Here is a 23,021-nt window from a genome sequence, read left to right as displayed (position 1 = left end):
CTTTTATAATTGTCGCTACTCCCTCATTTCAGTCTTAGAGGAGGTTTTTACTATGTCCTTGACATGAGAATAAAAATCCATCAGATACTAAAAAACAACTCGACTGCGCGTGCTCCCACTGCACCCACAGTGACCTCTACAGCGCCAAGAAACCAGGTGCTCGTCAGTTACAGCACTACACTAAAGTACATCCTACATAGCATACGATAACCAAAGACAAACTACCACAGCATGCACTAGGTGTGTAATCTTTGGAGAGACGGGGTACTGGTTAATTTATTTCAGATTCATCCGGTCATACAGTGGGACACTTGCGTGGTGAATATTCACAGTACCCTTTATGGGGGAGATATATATATATATATATATATATATCTCCTACTGGCGGTGCGGTCACTGACCATGTCATGAGTGATGTAATATGTGACGTCATCAGCAGTGCATTGTGGGGGCGCGAGTTATATTTAGCTGAACTAACTATAACGGGGGAATTTCTCTGGTTTTGTACGAGTGAAATGTCCAACTAACTATAATGACCCTGAAACCGTTGGTTTTTTCAGTGAATTTCTAAGGTTTTTTAAATGCAAATTTCTAACTCTAACGTACCTGAAACCTATGTTTTTTTTCAGTGAGTGTATATATATATATATATACCAAAATCCAAACTTTGCAGAAGTATTCCAAAACATCGAAACTTCTAAAGCAGGAAACAGACACCAATTAGTGCTATTGCTGTTTATTTTCTTGCAGAGAATGCCGCCATGACGCGTTTCGGGCTCTCAAGCCCTTGATCACATGACATGCCATTAGCTTTTTTCCATTTTTAAAGTGCTCGCGCAGTAATTGACCGTGAAGACAGACTATGCGTCCGTTTTACCAACAAATCCTTTTCTCGGCATAATGCCAGACATCACAAGGCTATCGTGCATGGTATTTTAAATTGTCAATGCATGCATATACTGTTAAAAACCATTCAAATCATATAGCGTGAATAGTCTATTGAACCACATTTCAGGGCATTGAAAGCCGATTGAATATTTCTATCATATGATATTTGATTCACGGCTAATGCCGAGAGACAATCATTGCTTCTATCGCTGTATAAATGTAAACAATCTTTGGAGAGACGGGGTACTGGCTAATTTATTTCAGATTCATCCGGTCATACAGTGGGACACTTGCGTGGTGAATATTCACAGTACCCTTTATGGGGGGAGATATATATATATATTACCTACTGGCGGTCGCCAGTAGGTAGTTATAGTTAGGACCCTGTTTCCATAGGAAAACCGCAACATTCTATTTGGAATAACTTTGGCGCCGGTCGACGAATCCTCGCGAAATTTTCAAAATAGGTGGGGCGCTACGCTCCGCTCCTACCCTGAAAGTCTCGGGGGGATTCGTCAAGCGGGGGCTGAGAAAAAAGGGGGGTCCCAAAACGCGTTTTTCCCATGCATTTTTCCATAGGACCTTTAGACACAGCTACAGCCCGAACGGCTGGACAGAGTTACTTGAAATTTGGCAGAGAGGTAGTCCTCAGGTCAAGGAAGTGCCTTTTGTAGGTCTGGTGTAAATCTGTTCAGTAGTTCCTGAGAAAATAGCATTTAAATCAATATATATATCTGAGCCAGCTTACCGTGCGCTTACCGTGCGCTTTCGGTAAGCTTACCGTACGCGTACGGTGCCGTGCGCGAGCGCAAATCTGATTGGCTGTTAGATCTTAGTAAACATTCGAATCGGTCGAAACCAGGAAGCGGCGGCCGCCATTTTCTCTCTCGCACTCTGAGGGGGGGTTGAAAAACAAAGGCCAAAAACATGTAAAGGTGCTGTTTAGACAGCTCCTAAGCACCTAGCCATGATGAAGGAGTCCTCAAAGATTCCCCAAGGCCAAAAAGGCAATTTTAATTTTTTTGAAAATTTCGCCGATTACGCTTACCGTACGCGTACGGTAAAAATTAAAAAAAAAAAAAAAAAAAAAAAAAAATTATCCATACTCTCTCCACCCCGTGTGCAAATGGTGCCCGAAGGGCACCTTTTGTGCAAGGCATAGCACACAACAGAAAAATGTAAAGATTACCTTTCCCAACGAAGCTCATAATATATGTCCTCCATGAGTGCACGGTGCGCGAAGCGCATCGTGCGTACATGGCCCATCTAGCGTAACGTGGGCACGCGGTGCGCGTAGCGCACCGCGTGACCACCGTGCGTGCACGATACTAACTGCGTAAAGTGGGCGCGCGGTGCGCGAAGCGCACCGTGCGCGCACGGAACGAACTGCGTTAAGTGGGCGCGCACGCCACGAATGGCGTAAAGTAACTTAGCATTTAAAAAAACGTACAAATTCACTGAAAAAACCATAGGTTTCACACACGTTATAGTTACGAATTAGCATTTAAAAAACCTTGCAAATTCAGTGAAAAAACCATAGGTTTCACACATGTTATAGTTAGCTGGACATTTTACTGATAAAAAACCATTGAAATTCCCCCGTTATAGTTAGTGCAGGCAACTGTAACTCACGCGACCGCAATCCTCTGCTATATATATATATAAAATCTACTGGCGGTCGCCAGTAGATAGTTATAGTTACAACCTAGTTTCCATAGGAAATCTCAAAATTCTATTTTGAATAACTTTGGCGCCGGTTGACGAATCCTCGCGAAATTTTCAAAACTAATGGGGCGCTCCGTTCAGCTCCTACCCTGAAAGTCTTGGGGTGATTCGTCAAGCGGGCGCCGAGAAAAAGGGGGGGTCCCAAAACGCGTTTTCCCCATGCATTTTTCCATAGGACCTTTAGTCGCAGCTGCAGCCCGAACGGCTGAACAGAATTACGTGGAATTTGGCAGAGAGGTAGCCATAAGGTCAAGGAAGTGCCTTTTGCAGGTCTGGTGTAAATCTGTTCAGTATTTCCTGAGAAAATAGCATTTAAAATCATATCAATATCTATACGCGTGCACCGTGCGCGCACAGTGCGCGCACCCTGCCGTGCGCGAGCGCAATTCTGATTGGTTGTTAGAGGTCGGTAAACATTCGAATCGGTCGAAACCAGGAAGTGTCGACCGCCATTTTGTCTCTCGCAGTCTGAGGGGGTGAAAAACAAAGGTGGAGAACGTGAAAAGGGGGCAGAGTGGACAGTTTCTGACCCCCTAGCCTTGGACAGACAGGATCCCTTCTGGACCCCTCCCCTCTCCTTTTACAATTGTACATGTGAAACTGCTCCAGAGCGAGACACGAAAAATATATAAATAAACCCTGGTGAGTTCAGGTAGGTAAGAAGTTAAAATGATTTAATCCTTAGAAGTGATCAGTTCAAATGAAAACTTCATGGTGTACAAGTAATCTCGATAACATGGTTGAGAAAGCTAGCCGTACACAGGAGTCCAAGATAAGAGGTTTGGTACCTGTAGTATGGAAGCCTTACCAAATACAAACTGAACATTTGGGAAGATGTCTATGAATCGGATACATAATGCAACAGCAAAGAGTTAAGTGAAAGGAGAAAAGAATGGCAGTGGTAAGCCCAGCTATCCCGCATTATCTTGCACCTTTACTCTCATCTAATCAATCATGATTCTGCCATTTCTTTTTAAATGCGTTACTCACAGTAAATCATGCTTTTCAACAACCTTTAAATCTCTTGGAACCAATCTGTGTTGCAAAGGGTCCAACCTTGCACATGTTCATTATTTTGAATTAATTTAATTATACGCATGATTTTTTTTCCTTACTCCACCCGCCCAATCACATGTCTGCTTGCACTACCTGTCTTATTTCAACTACCTCATAGGACTAGAATAAAAGCATATAGAACCGTTTTCTGTATCTGCTCTTGAAAAAGAAATTAAGTCCTTAACCATGGACTAGTACAACTTTTGACTCCGACTTAAATGAAATTGTCAGTTAATGTGTCTGTCTACTTTGTTTATTTGTAAATTTACAAGAATTGCACCAGTTGTTCGTGGATTCTCTAAAGATAGGGAACCACATTCAGCATAGCATCCTTCTGTATATCTTTACCAGAGAAGTCACTCCTGGTCGTGTTGGGTATTACAAATTCCTTTCTTTGCAACATGAGAGCCCCAGAGCCAAGCGATTCCCCTGTCGCCAGAGTAGCCAAGGTACTTAAGGGAATATCTCGCCGCATGGCCACCTGGACAATCGCTGCCAGAAAGAGCATGCCCTCATGAGCCTCCGGTATGTCCTATTGTTCTTACATGCATGGGCTGCGAGGGGGCAGCATGAGTTCAGGCTGCCCGCGAGAGGGAGAGAAATACGGGAGCTCTAGTCAAACATCCGACTAGCGGCCGCCATCTTGCCTCTGACCAAGAATGTTCTGCTGAATGTGGATGAACTAAGTGAAGAGGCAAAGGGGGGTGATGACAGTACTCCCTACCAGACGGTAAGGAGTGATGCTATGACATGGGACTCCTCATTTTTGGCCGGGATAAGGACAAATGAGGGTGCGATGACTAAGCTGCCGATGGAAACTGCAGTAGGGAAACCTGAAGAGAGATCACCGACTATGATCTATGAAATGAACATATCTCATAGAAAAGAAACCCGCACAGAAAGTCATCGAACCCAGGGGGATGCCGTAAGTTACAAAACTCAATTCGGCGCATTGAAAAATCCTGCTTGGAGTTCGCGAAAAGAGTCACTGAGGCAGAACCACGAATATCTAACCTGGAAGACGAACTTGCAGCTCAAAAGGCAATAACGGAATCAATACAGGCATCCAAGGAGGTCACAAAATGGAAGCAGTCAGATCTTGAAAACCGCCTCCGGCGCAACTATTTGAGAATATTGGGGGTCGCAGAAGGCATGGAGGGGATATACTAAACTCTGTTCTAGATCTGTTTCCAGAGGTGCTTTCACAGTGGGACTGGAATAAAGAGAGCAAAGCCAGGGCAGAACACGATTAGACCCAGAGCAATCTTGATTTCGGTCAACAATTATTTAGCCTATGAGTTGGCACGCCCCGATAAAAGGAGGATGGGGAAGGGATCAGAATTTTTTGTAAGGTCTGACTGTGGAAAACTAGCTGCCATGGCTGTTTGCATCAGCTGAAGCCATTTTATTTGTGGCAGCCATTTTATTTAGCCATGTGCTCGCCATGTGCTTTCTCCCTCTTCACTATTGACAGCCCTTGTATTCTGCTTGTGTCATGTGATATAGTAAACTCCTTCAGCACTGAGCCAGATCCTTGCACATGCTCAGAAAGACCTGTAGCTGCCAGAATGCACCTGCTCTTAGTGTATAACTGTCAGGCTGTTTTTACTGATGTAAGGAGAAATGTCTCTCCTCCCACTCTGTTGGCTAAGCGATTCTTATGTATCCTTATATGTATTTGTATGCACACTTGTACTGAAACTTCATGCTAACTCAGCAATAAACTGGCCATAAAAGGCCCCTGTTCTCTGCACTCCTTAGACTGTCTCCTACAGTGGCCTGAGGGTACTGTATTACGCAGACTCCCTCATGTGAGAATAATAAACTTGTGTTTTACTATTCCAGCTTCCATGCCAATCTCTTCTTTGTTGGTTTAAGGACCAGGTGCATCAGTGAACCCCATTAAAAGGTTTTTGATTTCTACAAATTGGCGCCCGACGTGGACCACATCGGAGAAGCGGCTATTCAAGGGAGTGGTCTTGACGGAAGACCGGAATCTACTGGGGAAGGAGATTCATTGTCCTTGCAGCCCAATGTGTTTCTGGTTTTCCTGATCTGACCCTCCAAGTGTTTGCCGCTCCCGACTGAGAACTTCGTTGGCGTGAGTATTTTAAAATGACAGTTAGGTCACTGAGAACTTGGCAGAGGAAGCTGGAGACTTTGGTTTGACAAGGTTGCTGTGGCAACACTTTTTGGAATGACTTGGCCAAGCTTTTGGTTTGTTTGTTTGTTTGCTGCAGCAAATAAAGGCAGGTAATGAGGAGATTTTTCTCTAATTTTGAAGTCGTGAACGGCACAAATTGTGTTAAGTGTCATTTGGTTACAATATTGTATATGCTGCAATATTCTTGGCATGCCTGTTTTTAGCACACTTCGTAGAAAGTGTTGCTGTCTTGGAGGTACAAATATGGATTTAGGAAGTACTCAGCTGATTACCCTTGAGGGGATACCTGAATAAGTTTAGGTATATAAAAAAAATGGTATTTCTTCCATGCTGACTAGTACAACATGGAACAAAATATAGATATATATATAACGGATCCAGATCTGCGCACTTAGTAAAATTCATAAGTCGTGACATGGAGATCTTTTGAGTGTTCTGTCAGCTCAACTGGTAATTTGGTGTATTATTGGAAAAGGTCTGAGGCGCGAGCCTGTCTTTTTGAACATGGCAGTCTTTTGGCTGTCTATTTGTCTTGGTGTAATCTCTGTACCTTTTTATTTTTTAGCGTCCTTTTGTTTGAAAATATGACTTACAATTGGTATTTACAAATGGTTCGGTTTGAGTCCAGTCTGTGGGCTGTCTCTTGCTTTGCCCCAAGTGTTGATTTGTGGGTTAATTGTTTTTTTGTTGTTGTATGTGGTTGTGGACTGACATACTTGTGAAGTATTTGTTTCAGTAAGTAAACTATGTTTTTTGTGTGAGAATGGCTTGCTGTAACAAGCAGTGTGGTGTGTTCCGAGTGTATGACCCCCTTCTTGAAAATGTCTGGAATGAACTCAAATTGGTTTGTTGTTGTCATTCTGTTATGCAAATGTAATTGAAAGAATTACATTTTAAATTTCAAGAAATGAATTATGTAACATATGCTAAATAGCTGCACGCTACGATTAAAGTGAAAAAGTAAGAAACTATAGATGTGTGACAATTGCAACAATGGTAAAGATAAATTAGAATTCACAACCAATAGGAATAAAATAGGCTTAATAGAAAGGAAGAAAAAACGAAATTGTGTGCTTAGCACATCTAGGACTCAATATAAAATGTTACAGCATTCTCCTTAGATACATACATTGTATTAGATATTAAAAGGAATTCACATTATCTGAGTAATTAGTTGCTGGTTAAATAAAAGTGCCTCTTTTGTACAACATTACAAAACGATAGATTTTGACTGGCTTGCAATGCCGGAATTTTAAATAGATTAAACTGTGCTGACATTTTAGCACCAGAAAGTGAGCCTTTCTTTATGCAGCTGTTCAAAGCTGTCTGTACCGAAGGAAACGGTCTGAACAGCAGAGGTTAGAAATAGTTTGCAAACTTTTTCAGGACATTACAATACATTAAAAGGGGATTTCTCCTGATAAAGCTTAAGAAGTTGACGCCTGCTGGTCGTAAAAAGCACAGCTGAGTAAATAACACATGGGTATTCCTGGCCACAAGCCACAGAGGAAAATGCTGGGTAAACTAGATCTTAAGTTAGTGCAACATTCTATGAAGGCACGTGCATTAAAGGCTACTGATTTTGAAAAGTTAGAATAACAGTTTTATTATTTTGGATAAAATAGAAAGGATTAAAAGTGTAGGACTTTCTTTCTTGTTGCTTTTTACATAAGTACATCTGTGGATCTGATGGTAAAATAATTACTGCCCTTTAAAAAGTTGCGCAGGCTATTTCATGTTTCAGTAAAGCTTCTGTGCTAAGTGTTATAAATAAATGCATTTAAAGGCGAAAGTAAAGGAATAAGGCTTGCTTTTCATATGTGGAACGATCAAAAGGGGTTAGTGATCATTATTCAGGAAAGATGACTACATGAAAAAAATTGTTAAAAGCCATTGCATTAAAATCGTTTTTACACTAACAGGATTGCTCTAATGTCTAATACCACTATTGGGAAAATTCAATAATATTTAGTACTGCAGAAGATTACTCTGTGCACGCTGTGCGTTTAAATTTCAATGTTTAGATAAATACTGTGCATTGAAATTTAAAAGGAGACTATTAGTTTTTCTAACAATGACAACATTCTTCATTTTTAGCTTATTCCATGCGATTCGGGGGCTTTTAGCAGCCCAGATGAAATAATTTAGTTCCCCCTGCAGTTTTCTTAATGATGTTTGGTCAAACTCTAGGGGGATTGTGCTAAATATATAGGTACATTTGGGAAGAATCATCATTTTGATGATGTTTGATCTCCCCATAAAGGTTAGGGGTAATCCACTCCACGCTTTTAGGAGTTTCCTGGTTTCACTTAGTAGCCTTTGAAAGTTAACTTCCGCAATTTTATTTATATCCTTAATTATGTCAAGACCCAGGTATCGTATTCTCTTTTTTAGAAGGGGATGGTTACTGAGACAATTCCATTCCATTATTTCGGATTTGGACTGATTGACCATATATCCGGATATTGCACCAAATTGGTTTATTGTAGCCTCGATATCATGATAACATTTAAGAAAGTTATCAGTGAAGATCATCAGATCATCAGCAAAAAGAGCAACTTTTTTCGTCCAGCCATTGTATGAAAATGGCGATATTTTAGGGTTATTCATTAGCTTAGTCGCTAGAGGCTCGATATAGAGATTAAAAAGGAGTGGCGACAGGGGGCATCCCTGCCTAGTACCTCTCATGATCTGTAGCTTCTCTGAAAGATTATTATTAACTAAGACTCTTGCTGTTGGATATCTGTAGATTGATTTAATTGAGTCCTGGAAGTTGTCTCCTAGCTCGTATCTACTTAATACAGCATTCAAATATAGCCAGTTGACCCTATCGAACGCTTTAGCTGCATCCATGGTGATAATGGCTAACGGTATTTTTTCCTGAGTTGCTACATCTATTGCTGAAATAAGTTCTTGGGTCAGTTCTTGTATCTGTCGTCCCTTCATGAAGCCCTTCTGATTGTTGTTAATCAGGGGGTTAACTACTTTGGTCAACCTTTTTGTTAAGATTTGAGTGTAGATCTTATAATCACAATTTAAAAGGGATATGGGCCTGTAGGATTCGCAGTGGTCTGGATGTTTACCAGGTTTCAATATAATACTGATGATCGCTTCATTCCATGAAACTGGGAGATCTGATTTATTAATGAAGATGTCATTCATTAATTCTGTTAAGTGTGGGGTTAAGACTTTATTTAGTGACTGGTATAGTTCGTTTGGTAGAGCATCTGGTCCTGGTGCTTTCCCTCGCTTGAGGCTTTTGATAACCGCTTCAACTTCTTCTTCTTCTATTGGTTTGTTAAGCACTAATCTCTCTTCGTTGGTAATGGAAGGCAGGTCTATGGTTTCCAGATAGTTTTGGAGTTGAGCTTCATTCGGGAAGCATTCTTCTTTATATAGTTCACTAAAGAAGTTTTGAAATTCTTTTCTCACTTCTGTATCCTCCGATGTTAATATATTCGATTGGCCTTTACATATTCTAGATATCTTGTTCCTGGTTTGCTCAGTCTTAGTTTTCCACGCTAGTATCTTCCCACATCCTTCGCCATACTCGTGGTGAGAAAGTTGGCTCGTCTCCCATTTCTCTCTAAGTCTCACCTCTAAGTGATCAGCTAAATTCTCCTTTTTTTTGTTTCTCTCAGCTGTTAATTGCGATCTGGTAAGGTCTGGCAGATCTCCTTCAAGTTTGCTGTCTAGAATTATTATCTCATCCTCGAGGAGTCTGATCTTAGATTTACTCATCTTTGTTTTCCAGGCTGCTATGTTGAGGATTTTACCTCTCATTACTGCCTTGTAGGTATCCCAGACCACCTGAGGGGGCATCCCTTCTTTATTTACCTTGAAGAAATCTGTAGTTTCCAACATAAGTAAATCAGTGTACTGATTATCTAGGAAAATTGAGCGATCTACTGTCCATCGTTCGAGGATGTTATTGTTTCTCACTTGAAGGGTTAAGACTAATGCTGAGTGATCAGATAAATGTGCCGGAATATGATCTGCGTTGATAATGTTTGGCATTAAGCTAGAGTCTAGAAGAAAGAAATCAATTCAGGAAGAGTGGCCTAATCTTTTATTTTGAAAGGTATATCCCTTGATACCAGGGTTTTTCTCCCTCCAAATATCTACCAAACCAAGATCTTTTATAGTTAGTGAGATCCATTGTCTCATTTTTGGTAGGTTGATCTCCCTAGTAGGGTGTCTGTCGAGTTTTGGATCTAATATTATGTTAAAGTCACCTCCCCAAATTATAGGGGAGGGAGTTGTTAATAGTTGAGTGTAGAGATTTTGTAGAGGCTCAGGGTCATCAGAGTTAGGGCCATAGTAGCCAACTATAGTAAATAGTGTACCTTGTACTTTTATATTCGCAATGGCCCATCTCCCTTTGTTATCCACTGAACTTGTAATTACTGATGCTTTAGCTATTTTTTTAAATATTATAGCCACTTCTTTCGCATTGCAATTCTGGTTGGCGCAGACATAAAAGTCTATCCATCTATGATTTTTTGTGATGCTTTCCCACTCTTCTTTCAATAAAAGAGTTTCCTGAAGGATCAGGATACTGCAGCCGGATAACTTTAGGTATTCAAAGATCAACCTCCTTCGTTTTTTAACCCTGAGACCATTGACATTCCAGGATAAGATCTTTATTAGCGATGAATTGTCCATAAGGGGAATTGTTTCTCGAGTTTAGGGGGTAATTAGTTTAAGCTTAGATCCCCTTCGAATTTCCTTTTATTATTTTGAGGACATTTTTTCTTTTTTTCCCTATTTTGCTCCCCACCCTTTTTGTGCGCTTGTTTTAGCATAGTGTATTTAAAATCCCTCCCGGAGGAAGCCTCCCTTGTTCCTTTCATTGGCAAAGAGATTTTGCCCGTTTAAGCTCCCTATCTACCAGGCTCATAAGTTAAAATCTTGTTGCTTTTCTTTCATTTGTGTCAATAACTCTTCAACCTCTTTTGGATCTCTGATGTTGTGCATTTTATTTCTCCACATAATCTACAAAGAAGCTGGAACCCTCATTTGCACTGTCGCCCCAAGTTCTCTTAGTTCAGGCATAAATTGTCCAAGTTGCCATTGTCTTTCTTGCGTCACCTTGGCGACATCAGATCTAATTCGGAAGTTCCAATCGTCCTTATTATATACTCCCTTTTTTAGTGCCTCACCTAGGATTCTTTCCTTAAGAGAGTAGGTTTTGAAGTTAATAAGGATTTTCCTTGGATTTTTCTTCAATTTATCTTTCCTGAAAGGATCTCGGTGCACTCTTTGTATATCTTCTTCCAAGACTATAGGATCTGACCAGGGAAAGTTTTCATTCAAGAGAGTTATTGTGAATTTTTTTATGTCTCCACCTTCTCTGCCCTCCGGCACATTCAGAATTTTGATGTTATTTCTTCTGGACTGGTTCTCTATGGATTCTAGCTTATCCCGGAGAGCTGCTTCATTTAACTTTAGAGCGCTAATTTCTCTTTGTGAAGATTCTACTTCTTTACTGAGAAGGCCCATTGTTGTTTCCACTACTTTAACTCTCTCGTCCAGAGCATTTAGCTTGGTATCGAAAGCCTCGCAAGTCTCTTGAATTTTTGTTTGATTCTTTTCAGAAATGGCAAAGTTGTTCCTCATTTCTAATAATACAGTTTCAAGTAGATTGTTTGATGAATTCGGACTCTGTTGGTCGATCATGCTTGCATCTGTAAGTATAACCTCAGATGGATCAGCTGTCTTGGGTACCGGGTCAGCATCTGGGACAGGATCCATCATGGTCTCTGGCTCTGTCTCAATCAGTTTAATCGCGGCAGTGTTATTCGTTACTTTGTCTTGAATGGAGATAGCGCTTTTTGGAGTATTTTCCAGGGTCGTTTCTAGAGCTTGCTCCACTTGGGTTTGGATTTTAAAGAAAGATCTAAGTGAAGGTGTAACCTTCGGTCTTGGACCCGACTCTGACAGATGTGCCTTGGATCTGGGTTGTTGTTTTTTAATCTTTATAAGTGGAGCTAAAGGAGTTTTTCCAATTGAATCAGTTCTTCTGGCTCTTATTTTTTTGGTGTTAGCGGGAGTAATCTGAGGAATACTGGGATCAAGGGTGGTCAGGGGGCAGTCTGCAAGAAATTGTCTATTCCTGAGACAATAGCTGGCTCCAGTTCTGCTACAGCTACCGATTTTATCTGTCTCTCCTATACCCCCCAATGTCGAGTTACAGCCTGTTGGATTTTTTAGAAAATGATGGTTTAGCATACAATCTCTGCTAACTGTCAATTTGGTAGATTCAGGAGGGATTATGGGATTTGTAGTCTTTACGGGCGAGGGTCTCTCTATTTTCTTTGCCCTCCTCATGCAACCCTCCACTCTTACCTCCAGTTTTTCCTCTCTTACGGCAAGATTTTCCTCCCCCAAACAGGCGAGCTGGTACTCCGTGCACTTCTTTCCCACTGAAAGCTCTGAGAACTGCTCCCGGGGTTGGTTCTGGGCGGTGGTGACCTCTGCTGTTCTGCCCTGGCCGACCCGGAAAGAGAGCCTTGCAGCGGCTCTCCAGAAGATGGACCTCGCCCCCTGAGCTTCCGCCCAGACACCAAACAGTGTACTGCCGCTTGCACGCGGCGAACGCGGATCCAATACTGTGCTCACGAGACCGGATGAGTAGATCGGGCTCGAATCTCATGGCCGATGAAGGTAGGAAAAAGTAAGCTCGATTTGCTCGTTTTCAGTCTCTTTAAGTTTTTTTCGATGTCAGTAAACAATAAACATTTTCTTTCGAGATTCTAACATAACGAGACTGCCAAAAAGAAACAGGTTGCAGTGACTAGGTCAGCCTGTAGACAGAGAGCTCCCGACCGGTCGCGTTAGCCGGCCGCCATCTTCCTCCCTCTAAGCTGTGGGTATAGCGAGCCCGGACTTGACTCAGTATTGTAGAGCCTTCCAGTTCAAATATGCAAGAGTCCTACTAAAAGAATATGAACTTTATCCATCCCATCTCCAAGCCCTAGCAGGACCAGTGGGAAATTTTCTGTATAAATTCGGACATTCAAAATTCTTCAAATAAATCAAACTAAAAGTTCTCTTTTCTGCAGCTAAACTCTGGACCCAGATAAGAAAAATAACCAAAATCCCATACTATAGCGACTGGGCCCCGATCTGGGAATCACCGGGCACTCCGGAATGCCTCCAAGACAGCCTCTCAGCTCCTTTAATCTTAGCTGGAATCATCAGATGGGGGCAACTCATAAAACAGGATAAGGTTATAACCTGGTCGCTTCTTGACAATCTGGTGGGAGGCTCCCTATCTAAATTTAAATACTTTCAACTATCTAGTTGGGCAAAAACAGAGCTGGAAATATACAAAGGAGACAAAGATCTGGAATACAAAATGCTAACTATCGGAACTCAAAAGAAAGAAATCTCTCTCTGGTACTGGGCCCTTATCGAATCAGGAAAAGATATCCCCAAGATACCAGAAAAGATATGGAGGAGGGCACTGCCTACAGCAGACATCGAGAATTCCTGGCAAGTATCTATGGGAAAATGTTGGGGTATTATAAAATCTGCTGCCCTAAGGAGAAACCACCTGTTCACTCTCCATAGAGCGTATTAGACACCGAAAAGGCTTTCAAAATGTAACAACACTGATCGGAAAAAATGCCCGAAGTGTGGAGAAGAAGACGTAGATGACTTGCACATGTCTGGCAGTGACCCAGATCAACGATTTTTGGAGAGAAGTGGGTAAGACCTTAGAGAGGATATTTAACTACCCAGTCAATGTAAGTATACATTTGGTTATCTTTGGGGTTAGAGAAGAGGGGGCAAATCTTGTTAAATTAACAAAAGATCAAGAGAATTTGCTCTTTACTTTAATATTACTTGCTAGAAGGGAAATATGTGTTAACTGGATAAAATCCAACCCCCCCTCACTTATGGCATGGATCAACTTTACGCATAGGATTTCCAGACTAGATAGAAAAGGGAAGACCAGTAAAAGATATAAATTTTGGGAACAACAACAAATATGTTAAACTAATTAAAATGCTACCTACCAGTGGTCCAATGATTAAGCAATGGCAATACAACAGAAGCACTGACTTCTAGAGTAGCCTGGAAGGCTAGCTCCACCCACCTTTCCTACAAGGGTTAAAGAGATGTAGAGATCTTGACAGATAAAGGGAAGCTCCCCTACTCGCATTTTGTAAAAGGGGTAGCGAAAGAGAACTACGCACCTGTTATAAAGATCCCTGAGAAATCTCCAAACCCAGTATTGCAAAATGAGGACTAAAAAAAATAAAAAAAATAAAAATAAAAAAAAACAATGACAACATTACTGAATCTTAGGGACAAACTTAATGATTCCTAGTATGGCCTGTTGGCTGCAGTCTCAAATACATTTACAAAGTTATGCAAAGAGTACACAGACATGTGAATTACATTACAAGCCTTTATACAATCTTTCTTGTACAAGAATTCTGGGCACATTATGCATTATGAAAACTTTAGTTCTTTAGGTGCTAGAACAGTGCACAAGAAATAAATAATAATATGGAATATAGGTTATATCCTACCTTCTAAAATGTCAGCACACAGGCACAGAGCAGGAATACTTTTCAGCCATGCTTCTCGAGCGAGCGTTACTTTGAGTTGTGATAGCCACGTGGGAATAGCCCTTGCACGGAGATGGGACAGCTGGTTTAAGGGTCAAGGGGCCGAGTTCTGCATTTAGCAGCCTAGCAGGGCTAAGGGCAAGGTTTGCTTTGGCGCTTCGACCTCTGAAAAGATTCTGAAAGAAGAGATGACAGCGCAGAGGGAGAAAGAGAATTTTGCTTATTATTTTTGACAAAAGACCAAGCAAGTTTTGAGCAGTCATAGGAAGAGAAGGAAAGGCAGTAACGTATGTGGGCCCTGTGTAGAGCATACCTCTGCCATGTATATAAAAATAATTTTTTTAGCTTAAAGATTACTGTGCAAGGGCTAAGATAAGGAGGCAGTGGGATTTAGTTTGCATTCATGCGCCCTCATGTTAAAATAGTACAATTGCTAAGGGAATTGGTAATTGGTTATTAATGCTTTCTAAGTTAACTCAATGTGCTTGTGTTAAGCTGAACAAGAAAATAGCCACTTTCTTAAGTGCTATTTTCAAACACAGAATTTAGGAACAATCCTTCCTGACAGATGGGTTATTAAATTCTGAGTTCAGGGATGCCAGACTCTTTATGTCCATCTTGCCGTTATGGGGAAATACGTAGGTAAACATGTTATACAGCATTCCCATGTTATTCTGCGGCCAAGATAGCCTTTCAATAGTGAAAAACAAAATTGACAGTATTTCACTATTAGGACATGTTCCCCACACTAGTACATGTCCTACCTTTTACATACACTGCACCCTGCCCAGAGGGGTACTTGGGGCCTACCATGGGAGTGTCCAATGTGTGAGAAAAGGGAAGGGTCAGGCCTGGCTCGTGTGTACACTGGCCAGGACAACATGACCGTTCACAGACTGGGTAGGGGCTCTGTGGTGGCAGGCCTGAGACACCATTTTAGGACTACATATGTGGGTGGCAAAATCAGTGCTGCAGACCCACTAGTAGCATTTAAATCACCAGCCCTGATATACTCTGTGCACTTTACTAGGAACATACTGGTAAGTAAATTATAGATAATTATTTAAAATAAAGGGTAGACGACGAAAAAGAGTTTGGGGATAACACTGAAAAAAGGGCCATTTCCAACAGTTTGTACACCAAAATTTATAAAGTGGTACAATTCAAAATATTGGATATGGCCTCCTTGATATGGATTCCCGTAGCCATTTACCTCCTATAAGTATTTCGACAGAGGGTCACCTGTATAGGTTTCCTACTGTCGAAATGGGGGAAAGGAGGTTAGCTCCTGGGCAAAGCAAGGGTAAGCAAATTTGTGTTTTCTCTCTCTTTTTCTCACTCTCTTTTGAGCCTGTCTAAGCTGTCTAGGAATGGCCATGAGACATTTAATTGGCTATTCAGTAATACTGTTTAGAAAAATTGTTAGCATTAGTAAAATGAATAAATAAATACGCCATGTTACTGCCCATCCTGTCTGATGAAATTATGAAAGGATGAGTAGTCTAGGTTGCTGTTCCCTTATTTGACCTTTAAGGGGAACTGTATGTTATTCTCATGCTATATCCAGTTGTGCAAGGGCATTGCTAGTCTCTTATTAGTTAGTCTGTGTAAATAAGCTGACAGCCCTTATTAGAGCAGGAGAATGGTTTTTTTTTTCCTTTGAAAATTATGTTGCATAGTCCAGATCGTGAAAAGTAGAATGCACGAGGTTCAGAATGTCAGGAAAGACGCCCATGTGATCCTCAGCAAACATTCTTGAAGGAAAATATTGTTTTATAGGAGTGTGTTTGTTACAACATGTTCTGCTGGAGAAATATATGTAACCACTATGTTAAAGTTTTTTTTTGTTATTTATGTAATAAGAATCCCTGTTAAATTAACAGTTTTATATTTTCCCGCTGCGCCTATAACATGAGAGCATGGTCCCAAGTGTACAATGTAGGTGTTTTTACGTAAGAAAAATCATTTTAGAAGTGTCTGCAGTCCTGTATAAGTAGTGAAAGGTTATGACTTATGAAACACAAGCTTGTTAAGACAAGAAGCACAAAAGAATGCTCATTCTAAAACTTCCCTTTCTTGGGGTTCTTCAGATGAATAATATGGGAATACACAAATGTAAGGATTTAGAATCTATCCGTATTGTTTTTCTTTTTTTTCCCCCCCTCAGAATTTAGTAAATAAACATAGACTTCCTTGGCTGCTTCAAATAGTGTAACGTTTTACTCTTGCCAGTTCACCAAAAAGTTCCTTTTATACTCGACCAATAGGTCCAGGGTGTTGGGGCGCCCCAAGACTAAGAGTATTCTGAGACTATCCTCTCTGTTGATAGATTAATTGTATGCCTTATTTAAAGATTTTTTTGTTCTGTCCACCAATAGATATCTGCTGCCCTACAACCATTGCCAGGGGCCCGGACATCAGATCCAGCCTGAGGAGTCAGCGCCAGTCCAGCTTGAAGCAAAGGTGAAGGGAACCAGCACAGGCATTGCTGGCATCTAGGACCACAGTGAAGGTAGAAGGCCGGAAGCACTGGGACGTTAAGTGTGTACCCCTGCCACTGTCTTGGGCGAAAGACGGGGTCACAAATCAGAATGGAGAAATTGTGAATGCAGTTTTTGATGCCCAACTGAGAGAGTCACAGACCGACAAGGACGGCAAGGAGGCTTTTGCTTGAGGTGCCCCCTTTGAAACAAGGGTTGCTTCAGATATCCCAGCATCAAGCCTTTGAGTCCTGGTCTCCAAGTGAATGCAAGTCTGCACCTCTGTTTGTTGATCAAGAGATACCTGGGCATACGGGGTACAATCTGTGGCCCCAACAAAAGAGCAGTGCGTCAGCGGAGCAACACAGGAATTACGGAAGGACTTGAGTTCAGGGTACAGGTGCTGTGCCTTTGGTGCCTGTTCGATTAAAGTGAAGAAAACTGGTACACTGCCCGAGACACTGGACAGGATCGTTGAGGGCATTTGCCACGGAGGGTGACTGCCCTATCCTGAAAGAAGAAACTTTTCCCTTAAAACTGGGCCGTGATTGTTTTCTTGAGTTACAAGTTGTGCAGCTCCACCGTTGGATGAACAATAGGTGCCTACCTGTGAGGCTCAGCTGGACACAGGGAGAAGACTCCCCTCTGGCTGGTTGTACAGCGGGTTTAATTCCCCAAGGACTTTATGTTAGTAATGTACCCGTTTGGTCGTCCCATTTTTGAGGGGGAGCAGCCCTTTGCGTCTCCTCGTCCTAATTCCCATGGCCCCGTTTGGTCCTCCTGGTCCCCTGCAGCCAAGATAGTTTTTGTAATGATCCTGGTATTTTCTTTAATATTTGCATTAGTAATGTTTATTCTGAAAGAGAAACATTTTGCTAAACAATTGATAAATTCTTCTTTGCCCTCCTCCTAAAATATATTAATTGAAACTCTAGCCCTCATGAAAAGAGAACTGGAAAGTTCTATTGAAAATGTTTTTTACATAGAATTGGACTGGATGGTTTTGGGATTCGCTGTCTGCTTGGGGTTGGAAAATATTGATAGTTCTGTTTGTAATAATAGCCATTATTTTCTCCTGCTTATACCTTATATATACCCGCATAATGAAATGTTCAAATGTAAATGCCCACCTAGAAATGGATCAGATTATTGATGGATCATGAGGATAGATGTGCAGGATAACTTCCATGCTTCTAGATCATAGCGGATGTGTTCAGCTAATGCTAAAACGGCCATCTGTGTTAAACTAGCTGCCATGGCTGTTAGCAACAGCTGAAGCCATTTTGTTTGTGACAGCCATTTTAGTTAGCCATGTGCTCACCATGTGCTTTCTCCCTCTTCACTGTTGACTGCCCTTGTATTCTGCTTGTGTCCCTCCTTCGGCACTGAGCCAGTGCCTTGCACATGCTCAGAAAGACCTGTAGCTGTCAGAATGCACCTGCTCTTAGTGTATAACTGTCAGGCTGTTTTTACTGATGTAAGGAGAAATGTCTCTCCTCTCACTCTGTTGCCTAAGCGATTCTTATGTATCCTTATATGTATTTGTGTGCACACATGTACTGCCTCTTTGAATCTTCATGCTAACTCAGCAATAAACTGGCCATAAAAGGCCCCTGTTCTCTGTACTCCTTAGACTGTCTCCAACAGTGGCCTGAGGGTACTGTAGGACGCAGTCTCCCTCATGTGAGGTTAATAAACTTGTGTTTTACTATTCCAGCTTCCGTGCCAATCTCTTCTTTGTTGGTTTAAGGACTAGGTGCATCAGTGAACCCCTTAAAAGGTTTTTGATGATTTCTACATGACTTTTGTATTCAGACAGCAGAAAAACGGTGGCAATTAAGACCGCTTATCACTCTATTTAAGGGCAAAGGTGCCCAAATCTGTCTTACTCAACCCGGCAACATTGAAGGTCATATATAAAGAACAAACTTGGTTCTTTACCTCGGAAGCTAAAGCAAAGGAGAACTTACAATCCATCACATAAGCGACACATATCTTGTTGTGATCTTTAACAGATTTCGTATTTAGATAGGGTGTCTCGCTTATGTGGTTTACCCATTTCTCATATCTTTAACCATATCTACGATGGATTGTTCAGCCATGCCTTCTTGTGTATCTATATGTAATTTAAGTGATATTGAAGCTAGCTGTGAAAGGGGAAAGGACTGTGGAAGGGAGACAGAAGAACAGCAGTATGGGGTTTCATGGAATGGAACGGAAAACTAACAGGAGATACAAGGTTGCTGTTCTGGTTTGGGTGTATTGTTTCATATTATTTCAGGCTACTACGCCCTTTGTCTATTTGTTTAGCTAAATTCACGAGGGGGGGACCTATGGGCGGTGTTAGCTATCCATCACCAGGACCATAGCTCCTAAAGCCTCACTGCAGGATGGATAGGGGGGAGGCGGGGTGCTGACTTCGTTAGGAGAGGAAGGAGTGAGGGGGTGGGGGAGGTTGTGGAGGAGGGGTTTGGGATGCATGAGGGGGGGCCAGGGAGAGAGGGGATGGGGTGAAAAAAAATGCAATCCATAATAAGTGGAAGATAAATACATGAAGATATACGAAACTAGAGGATAAGGTTATAAACCAGAGAGATACAACAGTGTGTGATGGGGGTAAAAGGATACAATGCAGTTTGCGCATATGCTCGTTAAATGCATGGGGGCTGAGCAATATTGCGAAACGGCAGCGGGTGGCAGCTGAATTGCGGGTGATGCAACCAGACCTGGTGCGTTTACAAGATAAGTATGTACCATTGAATAAGCTGAAGATTTTAAATGAGATAGGTTATACATTATTGGCCTGCACACAACAGTCTACCACGAATCGAGGGGTAGCCATCTTTGCTAAATACAGGATACAGGGTACTGGCAAAACATTGGTAGACAATCAGGGCCGCTGGTGGTTATCGAATGTGCAAGGGGGAATTTTACGTTCACTCTGTGCTCAGTGTATAGGTCCAACCTAGACGAAGCAACAGTATTGGTGGGTCTCAATTTAGAACTGGCATCATGGCCTACCCCATTGCTCCTTTGTGGTGATTTTAATATTCATATGGGTTGCCAAGAGCTTCAGAAGGGGTGGAAGTTCTATAAGGGTAGGAAGCCTAAAGTGTTTAGGGCACTATATCACTTGGTGGCGGATCAAGGGTTGATGGATGCATGGTCTGCATTGCAGAGCCCAGACCCTGGCTTCACCTTCTATTCCTATCCTCATAATAAACTGGTCCGGTTGGATTACTTATTTTTGTCATCAGCAATGTTTTCGGGTGCTAGAATACAGGTCTATCCAAGAATCACAGCAGACCATGGTCCACTAGTGATAGACGTCCCGATTAGTAGCAGTAATAATTTTCCCTCTTGGAGGTCGTTTTTGTTTTACCGGAAACTTTAAAAAAAACTCTAACTTCATAAACCATATGAATAACTGGATCCGGCAGTTTCTGGAAGTTAATCGCAACTTGACTTCACAGGCCTATGTCTGGGACGCCCTGAAAGCAGGATTTATGGGAGAGGGCCTGAGTTATGTGCTTCACAGACAGAGATAACAGAGTCAAGATCCAAGACTTATATGGGAAACTTAGGTTAGCGTAAGAAGAGTTGATGCGAGAGATACAGAAGGGAGGGGATGTTGTTATCTCCTTACAAACAGAGGTTGCCCGTAGCAAAGCTAAAATTAATCTATACTGGAGCAAAGAGATTGCTATTAAATATAATCTGATTAAAGAGGAGAGGTACGAGTTTGAGGAAGCCGCTGGGCGATCCTTGGCACAAAGGCTTCGTTCCAAAGAAGCTGCACAGAGAATTACAAGTATGAAGGATATACAGGGCAAACTAGTGGAGAACCCTCGTGAGATTCTGGAAGTATTTCATGCATGTTTTTAAGACTCTGTATACAGAGGACAGCCGCTAGGGGGAGAGAGGTCGAGATGTTCCTTAGGGGCATAAACTGTGAAAAATTGGGCTGGGCAGAAGCAATTACCTTAGATAACCCTATTACCATGGAAGAACTAGAAGAGGCCATAAACAACTTGAGCAATGGTAAAGCTGCGTATCCAAACAAGTTGCCTTTAGAGGTTTATAGAACATTCTTCCAGGGACTAAAATCGGAGTTATTAGCCACCCTACAACAAGCGCAAGGTGGGGGTAGGCCAGCCATCATGGGAAGTGGCAAATAATATTGTGTTTAAGAAGAAAGATTAACCAGCAGAGCTCCCAGGGTCCTACCGACCTATTTCTTTGGTAAACTGTGACGGGAAGATTCACACTAAAATCCTAGCTTCCCGGCTGGCTAAAGTTATCACCCCACTTGTATCATTGAGACAGCATGGGTTTATACCCACCAGGGTCACTGTTAATTATATCAAAAGGGTAGGGGCCCTGTTGGATACAACTAATGTGCAGGGCACCACCCTAGGCCTGGTTTTGTTAGATGCAGAGAAGGCGTTCAACCACGTCTCATGGAAGTTTTTATGAGGGACACTACGCTCCATGGGGTTTGGTCCTGGGTTTATTAAAGCGATCCAAGCTTTGTATAGGACCCCCAAAACCCAAATTTGTATTAATAGCTTAGAGTCAGAACCAGTACATATATCAAGAGGTACGAGGCAAGGCTGCCCGTGCTCCCCACTTTTATTTGCACTGTATATAAATCCGATTTTAACTATGCTAGAAGGGAGCCCGAGAATCAAACCTGCAGACTGTGGACAAGAGCAGCTTCGAGTGCTAGCGTATACAGACGACATTGCGGTCATAACCTCTGACCCGGTGGTAGCAAACCCGAGATAGAACAAATGGAACACAGGTTTGGATCCGCGCCTAGCTATAAGCTTAATGCATCTAAGACACAAATTCTATCCACTAATCAGACCTGTATGAGAAACCCTAGGGTGCCTAACAAAGTGACATATCTAGGGGTTAGGACCAGGACATGCCCAAATGAATTAGTAGAAGTTAACTGGAATGCTATCCTCACAAGCGTGAAGCATCAACTAGATAAAATGGAATGCCTCCACCTTTCAATGGTGGGGAGATGTAATATATTAAAAATGGTGATCTTACCTAAAGTCCAATATTTCTTTAGATCTGTACCATTGGAGCTGTCTAGGGGACAGCTGAAGAAACCACAATCATGTTGTACTAGATTTTTATAGTCTCAAGGGAAGCCGCAGAGAGCAATGCGTTTTATGTCACTACCCCGAGAGAAGGGCGGCTGGGCTGTAATCCCGATTTTACATTTTATTATTATGCATGCATCCTACAAAATATCCAGATAATGCTGACTGGGGAGTAAGTAGGTAATCCCGCAGAGCGTTCATCTATATAGCTGATGTTACTTGGTGCAGGGATTAGGAACTGTCTATTTAGAAGATTGGAATTTAATTACTACAAACAAAACGCTACAAGTGATAATAGCTGCTCATAAGGTATGGACAGCGGTACGGAGAAAGCTACAGATTGAGGGGGTTTGTTATTACATACCTATAAACATGCCCAGTTTATTACCAGCTGCCTTTTCTGATAGGATAGTTCATAAAAGGAGAAATAATGGGATTTCATACATAGGCAATTTATATAAGGACGGGGACCTGCTTTCTTTCTCAACATTAGCTGATAAATACAAACTCCCTAAAACAGAATTTTTTTAAATTTCTATAGATGCAGGACGTCTTGAACAAAGGATAATTGAGCCGAAATTGACAATTGAGGCCATTAGACGTAAACAGCAGATTGGTGTGATATACAACTGTTTATTAGACACACAGAAAGATGATCTAGTGGCTCAAAACATAAGATGAAGGAATCAATTGAGGTGTCAAGATGTACTTGTAGAACAACCAATTGATATGGCAGGGAGGAATTTAATGTCCGCTAACCTAAGAACAAAGCATTTTAAAACCAGGTAATGACGGGAAATGCTTTCGGTGTAGTGCAGACTCGGCCGACATTGCACATATTTTTTATGTGTAGAAAATGTACTCAGCTTCTAGGCTATAGAAAAGTATCGTTCAGAAATCCGGTATGCTGATGGGTATAGGGGACGACATGACAGAGGGACTTTTAATTCTGATACTTGATTTTTATTGCAGAGTCTGTAGCTCGTCTCTGTATAGCCTCTATGTGGTT

The 23,021-nt window shown here is 41.7% G+C and overlaps 1 protein-coding gene across 1 annotated transcript in view; it reads right to left on the bottom strand.

Annotated features, from left to right (window-relative positions):
• The window catches only part of DET1 (DET1 partner of COP1 E3 ubiquitin ligase), a 142,665-nt gene that overhangs the window by 109,441 nt on the left and 10,203 nt on the right, over positions 1 to 23,021 (bottom strand). The gene's annotated exons all lie outside the window — the stretch shown is intronic.

This window comes from Triturus cristatus, chromosome 3_1, assembly GCF_964204655.1.
Source record: "Triturus cristatus chromosome 3_1, aTriCri1.1, whole genome shotgun sequence".
Lineage (NCBI taxonomy): Eukaryota > Metazoa > Chordata > Amphibia > Caudata > Salamandridae > Triturus > Triturus cristatus.
The sequence above is the reverse complement of the archived record's forward strand: the minus strand, read 5'-3'. Positions and strand labels throughout refer to the sequence as shown.